Genomic DNA, 15,048 nt, shown 5'->3' on the forward strand with positions numbered 1-15,048 from the left:
TTATGTTGGAATTTATGCCTCCTGGAATGACAATTAATGGTGCTGCATATTGCCAGACTTTGAAACATCTTCGAAGTGCAATTCAAAACAAATGCAGGGGAATCCTGACAAGTGAAGTCCGCTTGCTTCATGACAACGCTCAGCCTCACACAGCGCTCGTAGCCTAAGAGCTGCTCAAATAACTCAAATGGGACGTATTGGACCATCCGCCATACAGCCCGGACCTTATGCCCACCGACTTCTATGTCTTCCATTACCTGAAGTCACATCTTGGTGGGAAATCATTCCACGACGATGAAGAGATCAAAGGTGAAGTTGAAATGTGGTTCCGACAACAGGAGGCAACCTTCTTTGGCTGTGGGATACAAAAGCTTGTGCACTGACTTAACAAATGTTTGGATAACAGGGGTGATTATGTCGAAAAATAACAAATAATCCAGTCAATAAGATGTAACTGACGTTTTTAAAATAAATGTTCCATTTGAGGACTGCGAGCTATTGTATCTTTACTTTCTGAAATGCCCTCGTAGGTGAAATTAAGGAATTCTGCTACCTAGACAATAAAATAACCCATGATGGGTGGAGCAAAGAGGACATAAAAAGCAGAGTATCACTGGCAAGGAGGTTATTGTAACATGGTAGCTGCTATTGTTTTCTTATACTTAAATGCAGAATTTAGCCCCAAACTTCCTAAAAGTGGTGGAGCATTTAACAATTTGTTTATTTACTTGAGTAGCTCTTGCTGTAACTGAGAGTGAATCATATTGCAACCTGTTTACTGATTTTAATTATCTGCAAGTCACTTTAATGCTTTATCAGCAGTTAAGGATGATGGTTTTTTGGGGGTTCCTTCTTCTCTTTCAATCACAATGCACACATTACCTATAGTTGAACATGGTTTGTTAAATCTTCACCAAATTTTGAAAACTTCTCTGGTAGACTAACAACATACAGTCTTCCATTTCATCGGAATTAATTATTGCCCAACAAAATTCCAAAATTTTTGGGAGAGTTAGCGGTTTTAATTGCGGATTCCATAAATTCCTAAATGGAACTGGGGAAGTAGAAGTAAATAAACCCAGAGCTTTGTGGTATGGAAAAAAGGTTTGTACAATTGGTATGCAAAATATGCTCTGTAGGTGGAAACTCTTTTGTCTCAAAAATCATCCATCCCATTGGCACATACAATACTTTGAGGCTAAAATTTTTTTATGGAGATTTCTGCCATCCTTGCAACTGAAATGGTATATTCAGTATCCCTGTTCCCTGTGACATCCAACATTTCATAGCCATACCATACAGTGGCTGCCAAAGAGTTTTATTGTTTGTGGGTGTAGAGGAGCTCAGGAACTGAAGGTTTACCAAAACCATATCTAGTTGAGACTAACAGTGTTCCCTGAGGTGTTCACCATTTGGTATGGTGCAGTGGGTATGTATGGCTTATTAAATCCCATGGATTTGAATACAAATAGTCAACAACAACTGTGGGTAATGGTCCAGAAAGCTTGAGAACAACTGCATTAGGTGGTATGAGCACTAAGTCCCTCTCCACAAAGATGTTGGTATGTTAAACACACCCATACTGTTGCTGTTGCCTGACAATGGATGCTTATGTGGTGATGACAATGTATTCGTGTGGTTTGCGTAGGTGAGAATGTTGAGGTGTAAACAGCTAATGGTGCTTTAGCATCCTCTTCCAAGCAAGTGCTGAAATCTCCCAGTAAAGAAGAGCTGTTGATAATAGCAGTATTGGCCAACACTTGAGGTGGACTCTGACTTTTGTTGTAGTGTTGGCCCAGTATCCACCATTGTAGGCCTTGCATCCTAAATAAAAGAGAGGGGGAACATTTGCGTGACATGGTGCTCCTGTAGCCACATTGGATATTTCTCAGTGTATCTTCCAAGCTGTAGGATGACGTTGAGAATCCACATGATTGGTAGCCACGTCTGTGGACAAGCACAGTGTTCTGCATCAAGAATGCATGCTACATTAGAGATGGTGGCTGTTAGTTCCATTTGGTGGGGAGGTTGCCATTCTCATGTGGCACCCTCATAGTATTTAGTTTGAATGGAACCCTATAGAAGTAATCAATGATTGTATAAGCTCCAAAAATTTTGGCTAATGCATCTTTATCTATTTGCAAATTCTTTGCTTCAGCTCATGAAGTGTTATCGAAGCAGTGTCCTCATCTGTTTGGTGCATGATGTGACAGCAGTTTTACAAGGCTGTAAGCAATGCATCCATTACAAAAATGAATGGACAACTTGATGATAGTGCATGAGACATGATGCTCCCAACAGGCAATGGCTTCAAAGTTTGAAGTCTTGTTCATATTGTAAAGCCAAAGTGAATAGAGCATTCACTGTGTAGTTCATTTGAGGTGCTGCAAATACTATTGTTTCTGATACAAATCATAGCTAATAAATGGCATGAGTTTAGTCGAGTGTTGCTCCCATTATCTTCTGACAAAGACAGAAACTTGCCACTTCGATAAACTCGCCCAACAGAAAACCCAAGAACTTCACATCAGTTCAACTCACCGAGAAAGTGAAGATCACGTAGAAAATGTTATAGAAAATTGTGGAAAATGTACAACTCTTTTGGGCATGACAAGAGTATCATTTACAGACAAAGCATTGGCAGCTGCTTTCCGATCACAGCAGATTCGAAGAGATCCAACTGACTTGTAAATATCTATGATGTGAACCACCAATACTGGATGGAATATGCACAAAAAAACTTATCAGCTGATTGAACTGTTTATGAAACAAATCTCAAAAGGACTTGTGTTTTGTGATGTAGCCTAGAAAAATGATAGAAAAAATAGCACAAACACCTATATGTACTCCAAATTTTTTGTGCAGCTGAGATCCTGTTGGAACAGGGAAGTAAGTTCTTCACATAAGTTGCTTAATTTGTTAACTTGTGTGATCTCAGATAGCTTTCATACTGAATTGATACTAAAAATTCAAACACCCTGAAATAATCCAGCTCAGAGATGTTTGTAACATCATTTTCAGCAAACAACATGAGCTCGATCATGTGTGTGGTTAACCTGTATGTGACAGCTAGCCCGCATCTCGTGGTCGTGCGGTAGCGTTCTCGCTTCCCACGCACGGGTTCCCGGGTTCGATTCCCGGCGGGGTCAGGGATTTTCTCTGCCTCGTGATGGCTGGGTGTTGTGTGCTGTCCTTAGGTTAGTTAGGTTTAAATAGTTCTAAGTTCTAGGGGACTGATGACCATATATGTTAAGTCCCATAGTGCTCAGAGCCATTTGAACCATTTTTGTGACAGCTGTTTATTAGATGCCTACATTGTGAAATGATATCTGTACATGGTCATTATTGTGGTGGATTTCAAGAATTGCATGAATCCCAACTATCAGTCCATCTCTATATCTACATACATATTTCACAAGTCACTGTATGGTGCATGGCGGAGGGTATCTTGTACTGCTACTAGTCATTTCCTTTTCTGTTCCATTGTCAAATAGAGCGAGGGAAAACTATCTCTATGCTTCCGTACAAGTACTAATTTGTCTTATCTTATCCTAATGGTCCTTATGCGAAATGTATATTGGTGGCAGTAGACTCACTCTACAGTCTCCAAATTGTTATCAGAAGTGTTTCATGAGAAGAGCATTGGTTCCCCTCCAGGTTTTCCCTTTTGAGTCCATGAAGCACTCTATAATACTCATGTGTTGATGGAATCTCCCACTTCTATAGATGAGCTGCACTTTCCCAAAATTCTCCCTATTAGTCGAATTCGACCACTGACTTCCCTACTATTGCCCTTATATGCTTGTTCCACTTCAAATCAATTTACAGCATCAAGCCTAGATGTATAATCATTGTGGCTGTGTCAAGCAGCACACTAGCAATGGTGTATTCAAATGTTATGGGATTGTTTTTCCTGCTTGTCTGCATTGACTTACATTTTTCTACATTGAGAGAAAGCTGCCATTCATCACACCAGCTAGAAATTCTGTCTAAGTCATCTTGTACCCTTCTACAATCACTCAGTGATGACACCTTCCAGTAAACCATAGTGGCATCAACAAACAGCTGCAGACTGCTGCTCATACTGTCCATCAGATTGTTTATTTCTATAGAGAATAAGAGTGGCCCATCACACTTCCATGATGATACCCTTGTCACTGATGAACACTTGCCATTGAGGGTGATATACTGGATTCTGTTACATAAGATGTCTTTGAGCCTCTCAGCTATCTGGGAACCTAGTCCTTATGCTTGGACCTTCTTTAACTGTCTGCAGTGCCGCAATCTAGGAATGTTCAATAATTCTGCAGAAAACTAACTAGAATGGAAGATGTAATTAAGTTAGACAAAAGTTCATAGCTGCACCAAGGAGTATTGCATTTTGTTAGCAATACTGCACTTGTAAATGTACATTCAGGCAATGAATTTATGGAGTTAAGTTATCTGTGTTACAATATGTGAAGGCAGAATATTTTAGTAATGTCTAGGTGACATGAATTTCCCTACTCTGAATGGTGTTTGCTAGCTGACAGATAGCAGTTTTCATTCATGTAACTGTGGTGGAATTAGTTATTTCTTTTTCCAGGTTATTTCATTACATTTGGCCTGCTTATGGCATAACGGCCTGTCATGGTCGTGTAATGGTTACTTCCCAAGAGAATCCAAAAACTATGACCTGCAAGAAATATTTGGACCAAAAACACATCACACTGATCAGTGTGATAGAATTTAATAAAAATCAGATACATTTTTATCAAAGATGAGAGTCAAGTGTTCTTTTACTTTATCATGATACGTGATAAGAAAACATTTCACATATTGTCCTGTCCCCTTTCAAATCCATTACACAGGAGGAGAATCTCTGATGCCGTAATGAAGTTGCTCTCTGGATAATAAAGGACTGGGAGCATTTTCCCTGGCAAGTTAGTGATGGCACTGGCTGTCTCAAGATTTCAATAGCAATATAACTGCCAGTGGATTTGTGCTCCTGTTTATGGGGGGTCATCATCCGAATACAGCTCTGTTAGCATTCAGATCCCCATTCAGTCATCACAATTTAGGTTTTCTTTCTCAAGTAGTGCACTGGAATGCTCACTTAAAAATTCGGATTCACAAGTGTGAGAAGCAAAGCTGCAAATACTGTGAGCATAAGCACTAGCCTCTTAGGTAATTTGTGTCAGCCACTGACTAGAGCATCACAATGGAAAACTAGTAAGAGAGCCGAAGTCATCATATGCGAAACACAGACATCCAATAGCGAACAACAATGGGAACCAAGAAAATAGCTGTGTTGGTGTAACAGGTCTGAAGTGGTGCTTCATGATTACAGAGTATTCTGACTGTTAGTGCCTGTGCACCTGGTGCTGTACTGTGGTCTTTGGCAGTGAGTGTCACAAATGTAACTGTTTCTTGTCTCTCCTTGTGATACGAGCATCAACCATGGATCACTGTAGCTCTTAGATGTTATCAGTATCAGTTGCATCATTTGACGGCAATATGAGAGTTTTCCAAAATTAATTCTTTCTTTGGGAAAGTCATTGTTGGTTTCCTTGTGCATCTGTCCGCAAACAAACCTTATGATCTAATGACCTCATTGTCAATGGAACATTAAAAGTCCTAATCTTATTTGCAACTAATACTTGTAGTATAAAATCATCAACAATAGATTTAGGCTGTTGTATGGAGAACTCTATTTGTGGCCTAGGTCCTTTGTCTGTAAGTACTAGGCATCTACTTACTAAAACATCCTCCTGATGAGTCAGTGTTTCATTGAGTAGTTGTGCTTTTTTGACCTATGTGATGGATTTTAGAGATCAACAACTGACAGTGTACGTTTCCTACAGGAGAAATGCATGCATGTTTCACATAATAATACAGTAACATGAATGATTTATATTGGCTGACACACATAGAAGTGTAGATGATACATGTTTTAACGTTTTAAACTGGCGTTTTTCTTTGCTACAAAATTCAACCATTTAAACTTACTTTAATGCATAAACAGTATCTTTTCTTCAATAGAATGCTGAATTATGTGTAGAATGCTCCCAGTACTTGTGTGTAAACTGTAGGACAAACATCTGCAATATATACTTTGAGTGAGCGCCTCTAGTTATTTATGATTTCTTCCTCATACACTTCACCTTTAATTCCACTAGAAGAAGGTAGTTCTGTGAGGCTAGGTGATTGTGGTGGTATTTCGAAAATGGTGCATCAGCCTACCTCTCTGTTGAAAATATAGCTGAGGTGCAGTTGGAAACTTCTTTCATAATGAATGGGAGCTCCATCATGGTCAAGGTGAAGTTGTTCAAATAGACAGTGTGCTCCACGATTCATCATGTCAATTCCTTAACTAAATCGGACATATTCTAGTGAAATTATTGTTAATAAAATACATTCCAGTTAGACCATTACCACACAATGCTTAGATAGCTCTAATTGTTGCTTCATATAGTTTATTTTAAAAAATAAAGTGACTGCACTCAGCTGTCTCTATGATTACATTTATCTTTTGATTCATTGTTGTGAGAAATAGTGCCAACTTTGTACTGAGCCAATTTCACTATAATCACACGATTAACTGAATATTACTGTTTCTGTGGTCTAGAATTTTCAGCTTTGACCAGTAATCAAAATGTCTTATATCATGGGTTCTATGCCAGAACATGCTTCAGTTTTGGGAAAAAAGAAAACAAATCAACAGCAACAGCAGTCAAAGACTTCTGGAACAAGGAGTTACCCTCATTCTGCCAGTGACCTTGTCAAAGAGGGTGAAGGAGCAGACAGAGGTTTGGGGCATACTTTTGTCCTAGGAGTGGGAAACTGCCCCTAGAAGGCAGAATGGTCAGCAGTGATCAGTGGCATTAGGGTACAGAAGGCAATGGAAACTGCTAAAAAACATATAATATGTATCCACAGGATATGTGACATATAATAGAAAAAGTGTCACAATTATCTCTCCACTGGCAAAAATTCTGTGTTAGACTGCCATTCAGATCTCTGGGAGGAGACTGCCAAGTGTAAGTAACCATGAGGGGAAGAGTGAGTAACCAATGAAAGGGCAATATTCTATGAGCAGGTTGTCAGGAGTCTGAATACGGTAAGGAAGCTAGCAAATCTGAAAAGGGAAATATAAAGGCTATTGCAGAGATAGTGGGTATTAGGGAAGTGAAGTGGAAAGAAAATAAGAATATCTAGTCAGATGAATATAGAGCAACATTAATAGCAGCAGAAACTGGTTTACTGTGGGCGCAATTCAAAATGGTTCAAATGGCTCTGAGCACTATGGGACTCAACTTCTGAGGTCATTAGTCCCCTAGAACTTAGAACTAGTTAAACCTACCTAACCTAAGGACATCACACACATCCATGCCCGAGGCAGGATTCGAACCTGCGACCGTAGCAGTCTCGCGGTTCCAGACTGCAGCGCCTAGAACCGCACGGCCACTTCGGCCGGTGTGGGCACAATTAATCATATGTAGAAAGGTAGCGCAGAGAGTGAGTTACTGTGAACAGCTTAGTGATGAGATTGTTTCCATCAGAGTTGGCAGCAAACTAGCTCCTATAATAACGGTTCATGTAGGCATGCCTGTCACAAGTAGAAGATGAAGAGCTAGAGTATACAAGGATATGCAAAGGGAGACTGAAATCTAATAATCATAGGTGATTGGAATACTTTTGTAAGGATAGGTACTGCAGACAATGTCACAGAAGAATATGGGCTCAGTAGTAGCAACATGGGAGGAGAAAGAGTAACTAAACTCTGCAATAGATTTTGGCTCATAAAATCTAATACACTGTTCAAAAATTACAAGAGGAGGAGGTATACTTGGAAAAGGCCTGGAGACAAATGGAGATTCCAGCTGAATCACGTCATGGACAATCAGGGATTCCTAAATCCGATAGTGGACTGTTAGGCGTACCCAGGAACTGATATAGATTCAGATCACAATTTATTAATGATGAAGGGTAGACTTAAGTGTAAGAGAATTATCTGGAAGAATTGGTGTGGAAGAAGTGGGATACTGAAGTACCGAGAGATGGCAAGGAGCATTTGAAGTTGTCTACAGCTGTAAATACTAAAGCAATGAATACCCACAAAGGAGTTCAGTTGAAAAGGAATGTATATTTCTAAAAAATAGGCGATCACAGATGATGGACAGATACATATAGATACAAGGAAGCTAACTACCAATAAATCTTAGACAACAGAAGAAATTCTTAAACTAATCGATGAAAGAAGAAAGTACAAAAGAAAAAAAAAGAAGAAGCCCAGCAAAGGAAAGGAATACAACACCACAGCTCTTAAAAAAGAAATACATAGGACGTGCAGGGAAGCCAAAGCAAATGGCTGCATGAAAAATGTGAAGATTCTGAAAAAGAAATGGTTGCTGAAGGATCGATTCAATATACACAACCTTTAGTGGAATTAAAAACAAACGGAACAGCATTAAGAATTCAAAGAGGAATTCCACTGTCAGTTGTAGAGGTCAAGAGTGGGTAGGTAGAAAAAAATAGATTGAGTGCCTCTGTGAGGTGATGGAACTGTCTGTTGATGTGACAGAAGAAGTTGATAGACAAGAATGAGAGGATGCATTATTAGAGTCAAAATTTAATCGAGCTTCGGAGGAGTAAGGTGGAAGAGTTAGGTAACATCCTTTTGAGATTTTTTGTCCTCTTGAAGCCTGAATAAATTTCTTCACTGAAGAAAAAAATAAAAAATTATGAATCTCCAGGCATACTCGAAACACTTAGGATATGGCAGCACATGTTAGAAGTGATTGTAGCTTTGTGTAAAATCTGCACCTACTGGCACAGCCACTCAAAAACAATTAACCTTGCACTTATTAAAGTCACACTGGTATGATGTGAATATGTGATGCCTGGTATCAAGGGATTAAATCATTAGCGGAGGTTGCAAACTAAACGACTAGTCTGGAGACTAAGACCATCAGACTTAGGAAAAATATTATCCACACAATCCCGAAGATAGCAAGGGCAGATACATGTGGGTTGAGGATCTGTTAGGCAGTGATCAGTTCACCTTTAGGCAAAGTAAAAGCATCAGAGGGGCAGTTTTAACATTTTGCTAGATAATGGAAGCATGACTTAAGAAAAATCAAGGTATGTTCATAGAATTTCTTGACCTAGAAAAAGCACTTGACAATTTAAAAAGGTGAAAGATGTTCAAAATTCTCAGGAAAATAGAAGCTACAGAGAAAAATGGGTAATGTACTATGGGCACAAGGGCCAAGAACGAAAAATAAGAATGGAAGGAACTGGTCAGATTAGAAAGAGTATAAGATATGAATATAGTCCTTTTCCCCTACTGTCCAGTATGTACCTGAAGAAGCAATAACAAAATTAAAAGAAAAGTTCGAGAATGGGATTGAAATTCAGTGTGAAAAGATATGTGATAATATTCACTGATAACATTGTCATCCTCAATGAATATGAGGAAGAATTGCAGGAACTGATGAACGATATGAACAATCTAATGAGCATACAGTGCGGACTGAGAGTAAACCAAAGACAGACAAAAGTGAGAATTATCAGAAATTAGTTTATGGATGAACTTAACATCAAAATTGGGGAGAACCTTAGAACCAAAATAAAATTGACTGACAAAGTAAAGAAGACATGAAAAGCAGAATAGCTGAGACAAAGAGGGTATTCCTGACCAAAAGAAGCCTTAATTTGAGGAAGAAATTTCTGAGAATGTATGTTTAGAGCACTGCATTTTACCGAAATAAATCATGGACTGCGGGGAAAAGAGAGAGAGGGAGAGAGTTTCAAAGTCTTTGAGGTGGGAAGGATGCTGAACATTAAGAAGTAAGTGGACTTATAAGAAATGAGGATGCGCATCACTGAATCAGCAATGAGAGGAGCTTGCGAAAAACATTGACAAGAAGGAACAGGATGAGAGGACATGTGTTAAGACATCAGTAAATAACTTCCAGGGTACTTGAGGGAGCTGTAGAGGGTACAACTGTGGGGGAAGGTGGAGACTGGAATGCATCCAACAAACAGTTGAGGAAATTAGGTGTAGGTACTACTCTGAGAATAAGAGATTGGCGCAGAAGGAGGGTTGTAGTGGACTGCATCAGACCAGTCAGAAGACTGATGACATAAAAAAATATGAAGTTACTTTTGCTCTTCCTTGTACACATGAGGTTCTTAAAAAGATTATGAATAGCAAATATTCAGTTTGTTATTCACTGTGTGTTGGTTTTATCTATACTGCTTAGTTGCATTTAGCATACTTTTTATTAAAGTGGGAGGATTAGATTAGATTCAGTTTTCGTTCCATAGACCCAAAAGCGAGATGATTTTCATGGATGTGGAACAAGTCAGAAAGTATAACATAAAAAACATAAAACAATTGAATATAATACTCACTACCCTGATCATTTGTCAGGAGATTGCAAAATATGTGGATACATTACAGTAAACTGAAACTGCTAACATTTACAGAATTAATACACTGTCAGAATGAAACATAGTTATTCACTTTTTATAAATTTATCATACACAAAATACATAATATTGAGTGTTGTGACCAAGTGCTGTCAAACCTGATATCTAACAGACATTTTTACTTAAGTTGGCCTAACAGTCCCTGTTAAGATATTCATCTATAGAGCAGAAAGAGTTACCTATAAAAAAAATCTTTCAAACTCTGCTTAAACTGTGCTTTATCTGAAACCATTCTCTTGAAAATGTGTGTTCCTGAATATTGGACTCCTTTTCAGACCAAAGTAAGTGATTTTAAGTCTTTATATAGATTACTTTTTTTCCTAGTATTAATACTACGTATTGAGCTGCTGATTGGAAATAGAGATATATTTCTCGCAACAAATTTCATTAAGGAATAAACATACGGAGAAGCAGAGGTTAAAGTACAAAGTTTCTTGAACAGGTTTGTACCTAATGTTCTTGAATTTATGCCACAGATGAGTCTTATTACATGCTTCTGAATGCTAAGAACTTTTACTTGGTTTGATAAGTTACCCCAGAATACGATCAGATATGACATAATAGAATGAAAGTAAGCAAAGTATGCAAGTTTTTTTTTATTTATGTCTCCTACATCTGACATCATTCTCATTGCAAATAGAGATTTGTACAGGCACTTCAGCAATTCTGTAGTGTGCCCTTCCCAACTGAATGTATTATTGTGTTGTAATCCCTGAAATTTAACACTGTCAACCTTTTTGATCTGCATGTCTTTTTCTGTTATATACATGCTGGGAGGAAATCTCTTATGCGTTCTGAACTGCGTATAGGGTCTTTTCAGCTTCTTATACTTGTATTTCCTCTTGTGTATCATGATTGCTTGTGGATATCTGTAGAATGATGCACCCGTATTGACTGACATGATAGATATCTTTGAACAATGTGAAGGTAATTTTAATTAGTATTATGTAAAGGGGTGAGCAGTAATTATATTTGATAATCTTGGTATCTGAAAAATTGTATTTTATGTCTATGTATGTATGATGACTCCATTGTTGTATGAACAGATAAAATGTTGTGATGATCAGTCCAAAGACTGGTAGATGGGGCTCTCAATGCTAGTCTTTCCTGTTAAAATTAATATTTAGTTCCATAGTTATGTGTTTTACCATTTTTATGTACTTGTAACACTGCTACACATTTAAATCTGAAGGAGTATTCCCAATGTAGGAACTCAGTGGAAATCTAGGAAAAGCTACAAGTTTTTTCATTATTTCATTTGACTAACTTGTTAATTAGAAACACTATAGTTTTTTCTTGTTTCTTTTTTCTCTAAAATAATCATTCACTAATATCTCCAGACTACCATACGTCATTAGAGGAATTCTTCTCTGCCTGTGATGGATTTACTACTGTGACTCTTCTTGTGCAACAGTAGTGATAAATAGTTCATCCAGTCTTCTTTGTAAATGAATACTATGAGTAACAATGGGATTCTTACATTTTTCAGATTATGTATCACTGCATGGAAAAATTTTACTCTAATAAATCCATAAGCTGTGACTGAACTGTTCTGTGTTTTGTCCCGTCTGTCAAGTAAGATGGGCTGTATAAATATTGGGAAAGCTTCTGTGGAGGAGAGAAAAGATCACAATAGATACTGGTAATTACAAGCATATAGTTGGTTTCCGAGTAGTGCCCTTATTTTAGAGGATACTGAAAAACTAAGAAGAATCCAACTCATTTTCCTTACAGAGCCATGTATCAGTACCAAAAAGATCTAAAATAATAAATTATGGAGTAAGAGAGATTATATTCATCACACCGAGAAACAAATTCAAGACAAATCAGCTAGTCTGTTGTATGTATTTACACACTCACAAACACAAACACAAACACACACACACACACACACACACACACACACACACACACACAAAATTGAAGAATACTCTGGGAGTAATTTCGGCTTACAGAATATCTGACACAGCAGCAGTATCAGACTACCACTTAAAAGAAAAGATGCCGATTTTCTAAGTAAAAATGCAGAATTTTCATAGCAATAAAAAATAGTGTTCTGTCAATGGAGGAAGAAAGCATTGAGGAGCACAAGATGAGAAGTAGGGGAAAAATACTAATAAAATTAATCAGCTGTAAACTCTTAAAAAGAGAACTTATATAGGAAAATGTTGTTATTCAAGGCCGGCTATTAAAACTTTTATGTTTTAGTATTTTGAGGCATTTTAAAGAAATGCAAAGTGGACAACTGAATCTCTTCAAGAGTTTTTCACGTATGATCTACGACTTGTACATTCTGACCTTGTATTCTTATTGTTATGCAGCTATTTCACTGCATGTGTGTAGTCCTTTACACAGAGGTAAACACTGATATTAATATTGCAAATGCTTCAGCTATTATGACCAAGACATTAAAGACACCGTACCATTCTTGGTTAGCTCAGAAATAGGTTTGCTACATTTCTAAAGAGGTGCTGGGAAAAGATACTGTACATGCAGAAATGATAGTGTGTGTAATAATATGTCTAGTATTAGATGTTGTTTTGACTTAAATCATTGTTAGCTGTAAATGTTTAAATGTCATATTCAATAATGGCTATTAAATTGCAACAATAGAAAGAAGAACAAATAATAAAATTTGACTTACTGTGCATGTACAGTATGACAGAAACAATACAAGTTAAATTTGTAGGAGATCAGCAACTTGCAATTTTCCACGCTCCTGCAACTCTGTGCTGGAGTATGGCAATTGTAATGGTTGGTGAGTGACTTTCCAGTCCCTCAGTAATTCATGACCAGATGTTATCAGTGGGTGAGGGCTGAGCAGCATGCTGGCCGGGGCATCAGTTGGAGACCCTTTGTATCGAGGTATATCAGAACGCCAAGGGTAACATGCATTCTTGTGTTATGTTGTTGAAAGATAATGTCATGGAGATCTGGAGACAGGGCACAGCTATCAGTCTGAGTACATCAGAAAAGGAATGCATGTTGTCACAATTATTAGCTATGTGGATTAGAGGTGATCTTGTTGTGCACCTAGTTGCAGCCCATACAGTCATGCCATGTGCTGGGCCCATCTCACAGTAATATGGCAATATTTGTCCTGCTCAGAGCTCCACACATAGATATGTCCATCATTATGCTGTACACAAAACCAGGACTCATCTGAAAAGTGAATGTATTGCTACTCCTGTGTCCAGTGCTGTTGTTGAGCACACCATTGTGCTCTCCATCATGGAAAGCCGCAGCAATGTCTGCTGTGCTCACATTCAGTGGTACTGCAAATGTCCCAGTAGGACATAATGCAGAGAATTGGTAGACAGTACGCTGCTTGATATTTTATTTTCTTATACAAGCTTATTTCGGCTTTATTGCCTTCATCAGTACGTGTTCTGATGTTGTAGATGGACAAATGTCAACTTTGAGTAAACCATTGCTGCTGCCTGTAGTTGTTGCATACTGTCTACCAATTCTGTGCATAATGTCCTACTGTGACATAATATATGCTGCAGGTCCCACAACCAAGAAACTGCTAATGTCACCGTGCCAACTGTATGGATATTTGTCTTGCTCCAAACACGCCCATTTTGTGACTCAAGGTATGTGACATGACTGTATGCTCCTGCATAGTTAAGAAATGGTAAGTCTGTCCTCTAGGGTACTAGTCGCTTGAGGCTACAGAGATCCTGTACGGCACTGAGTATGGGCTCCCTCAACCCATTAATTCTATATTTGCATGTGGATTGTGGAAGCCAGCCTAAGATGTACAACAATATTGAGGAACAATTAACAGCAGTATTGAGGAACAATTAACTACAGTATTGAGGAACAATTAACCACAGTCTTCATAAGGAAGAGCCTGCGACTGGTAAAATCCCAACACATTTTGGTACATATTTCTTGTTACAGGAAGCATAACATGAGCTTCTCACAAACAAACAACATTCAGATGAGATTTCTGTATGAGAAACTTGCTACTTAATCTCTCCTTATATGCAGAACGTAGCACACTTCATGCCAATTTGGAATTTGTAGAACACTGTCCTCATGGCGTTTCAGTTTTAATGGCCAGCAGCACCAGTCTTCATTCTGGAATTATAAAATGACTACTCGTTGCGAAATTCTTGAGCTTTGTCCACTAAAGTTGCACACCTATGTCTTGTGCTTTGTCCACTAAAGTTGCACACCTGGGAGGTGTCATTTTGCTGCAGTACCACACTGCTGCAATCACCATCTACAGAGAAACGCTCTTTACTTATCAGATTAAAAATGTGCTCTGGCACTGATTTTGATAAGCTTTGACATACTAGACATGGACCACTAGTAACTCCTATGATCGAGTTTAGGTCAATTCGCTCCAGTTTATGACAAAGTCGAGGTAACAAGTTATGACGCAGGACCCTTTTCGGGATAGATGGAATCGTTAGAAAACTCGAAAGTAAGGGAATTTTTTTATACGTATCAAGTTCGTAACTTAATAGATAGATGCATATTCTCGGCAACTTTCCAGTACCAGTAGCTCCCAAATAGCACTTTGAAGTTCATCGAAATCGGTGGGTCGCAGTGTCTCGTCTC

This window comes from Schistocerca serialis, chromosome 5 (genome assembly GCF_023864345.2).
Source record: "Schistocerca serialis cubense isolate TAMUIC-IGC-003099 chromosome 5, iqSchSeri2.2, whole genome shotgun sequence".
In the NCBI taxonomy this organism is placed as follows: domain Eukaryota; kingdom Metazoa; phylum Arthropoda; class Insecta; order Orthoptera; family Acrididae; genus Schistocerca; species Schistocerca serialis.